Source organism: Myotis myotis, unplaced genomic scaffold, assembly GCF_014108235.1.
Source record: "Myotis myotis isolate mMyoMyo1 unplaced genomic scaffold, mMyoMyo1.p scaffold_m19_p_12, whole genome shotgun sequence".
In the NCBI taxonomy this organism is placed as follows: Eukaryota; Metazoa; Chordata; class Mammalia; order Chiroptera; family Vespertilionidae; genus Myotis; species Myotis myotis.
In genome coordinates, this window is record NW_023416316.1 from 24,512,391 (window position 1) to 24,515,188 (window position 2,798).

Below are 2,798 nucleotides of genomic sequence, written 5' to 3' on the forward strand. Positions count from 1 at the left end.
CAGGACAAATTGAGAACACTGATTACTAAATGGGATGATAGGGATTGCCAAAGACATGTCCCCAACTCGCTGTGGGATCTCCAGCAAACTCCTCCCTATCGGCCTCAGTCCACCCCCGCCCGTCAGCTACACTGGGCACAGGGTGATCTCTGGGGACTTTCAGGTCTTCACCCTGTGGACCTGTGATTTGGAGAATCTTTTAGACCAGTGGTTCTCAACCTTCCTAATGCTGCAACCCTTTAATACAGCTCCTCATGTTGTGGTCACCCCCAACCATAAAATTATTTTTGTTGCTACTTCATAACTGTAATTTTGCTACTGTTATGAATCATAATGTAAATATCTGATATGCAGGATGTATTTTCACTGTTACAAATTGAACATAATTAAAGCATAGTGATTAATCACAAAAACAATATGTAATTATATATGTGTTTTCCGATGGTCTTAGGCGACCCAAAGGGGTTGCAACCCACAGGCTGAGAACCGCTGTTTTAGACCAATAGACTTGGCCTCAACTCTAGCATTGTCACATTTCCTGGGGGGACAATATCATCTGGTGTGTGTTTGGGTGGGGGTGGGGGGTGGGGGGAGTAAGACACTGGCAACCAGCCAACGGGGAAATTTCTTCTCTCCCTTGAATATCTTGCTGCTCAAAATATGGTCCACAGACCAGCAGCAATGGTACCATAGGAGAGCTTGTGAGAAATGCAGAATTTCAGTCCCCACTCAGACCTACCGGACCTGAATCCGCCTTATAACAAGACGCCCGGTGATTCCATACACATTCAAGTGTGAAGAGCCCTGCTTTAATAGAAAAGGGGAGCCAGTTAGTGCAGGAAATTTAAGCTTTAACATAAACTCAACCCATAAAGACGTCCAGAATTGAGCCATATAAATTAACAAACCCTTCCCAATTGCCGTTGGAAGGAGCTTTATACAAGTTTTCAAAAAGGAACCTTCTCGAACAGGAAGCAGGCATCTGATGACAGGGAGGGGCATCCCTGAACCTGACTTTCAAATACACCTGCATTGTCGACATTGCAGTTTATTGTTGTAATAATCACACTGATGACCAGCGCTGCAGGCCAGTTCACACCTTCCAGTGGGGCAGGTGGGGACCTGCTGGGCTCGGACTCCTCAGCCAACAGGGAAGGGAAAGCTTCCTCAGAGTATTGTAAATTGCCACCCAGTCTCTAAAAATATATCCCTTGACATTTCTGCAATTTTTTTTATTGGTTTTTCTACCCTAAAAAGTACTGCAAATGTACTGATGGCAGGAGAAAGACAGATGACTTCCCACACAAAGGTTACTTACTGTGATGCCCCGTGAACGCCCACAGGAGTGCACCTGTGGCCTCCTCACCTCATTGTGGATTTGGGCAGCTTTAATCTTCTGTCTGCTGAACTGTCTTCCCACACCCTCGAAGGGCGGGCACCCCTTCTTGGAGCCCAGACTGACCGTGCAGGTAGAGCAGGAGGAAGCAGGCAGGACTCTCACCTCCATTACGGTTGAGCGGGCATCTCACCTGCTTAACAGGTCACCAGGATGGGGAGGGAAAGCCTTGACCCCACAGCGCCTTGCCTTTGGGAGAGAACTGAACTGTGGTGGAAGGGGCTCATACCCTGTTCCTGCCTGCTCAGGAGCTACTTAATCTCATAACGACGGAATAACTAAATTATTTAATATTTATTTTTGGGAGGCAAGAATTCTACCACTGAACCACCAATGCTCCTTTAATATTTATTTTTGAATAATCACCTATGGAAGTTTATTAAGTTTCATATTTTATAAAGCAAACTTATGAAAACAGGTTTTCAACGAACCCATTCTGTATGCCAGGGACTAAGCTAAGCCATCACCTGCTCTATGTCATTTAATCCTAACACCTACCCCATGAGCTTGGTTTCATTATTCCCATTTTACAGGTAAAGAAACTAAGGTTCAAAGTGGTTAAAGGACATCAGGTTGACCCAAGCCAGGTCAGCTGGAGTTGTTTCTGGGTAAGTGTTAAACTGGAACCCTCAGAGAGGGGAATCTGAATAAAAAAGAGCCTGAGAGCCTGAGACACAAGTTGAGACTTTATAATCCACTGCACGTGCGTCTTCGTCTCTCACATCTGATTGGCTGTAATAACAAAGATCTGCAATGCTCTCATCCCTTTGTTAAAGCATTCGCATTGACTTCATCACATTGACAAGATCTTAGAAGTAGATCTGAGATTTTTGTTTAAAAAATATATTTTATTGATTTTTTACAGAGAGGAAGGGAGAGGGATAGAGAGTTAGAAACATCGATGAGAGAGAAACATCAATCAACTGCCTCCTGCACATCCGCTACTGGGGACATGCCTGCAACCAAGGTACATGCCCTTGGCCGGAATCGAACCTGGGACCCTTCAGTCCACAGGCCGATGCTCTATCCACTGAGCCAAACGGGTTAGGGCAGATCTGAGATCTTGCATGAACCAGAATTACTGAGAAACTTTCACAGCAGCCGTGGCAGCACAAAACGATTTTAAATGACCAAACAGTATTAATGAACAAGCCTGAAAATGGAATTTCATAGAGAATATCAAATTTCTCCCTCACACTAATGTGATAAAAATTTAAAGTCCTAGTGGTAACTGCTAAAAGTAGCCAGCCACACAACAGCTATGCATTGTTGGAAGTCTACCCCGTGTGGTGGAAGTTTTTATTAGCCCAGGATATCAAGTTATTCCTTTGAGATTTCAGCTTTGGTTAGTCTTCTTTGGCTAACATAAATGTTAATGGGAGGTTTGTCTATGGCAACAATA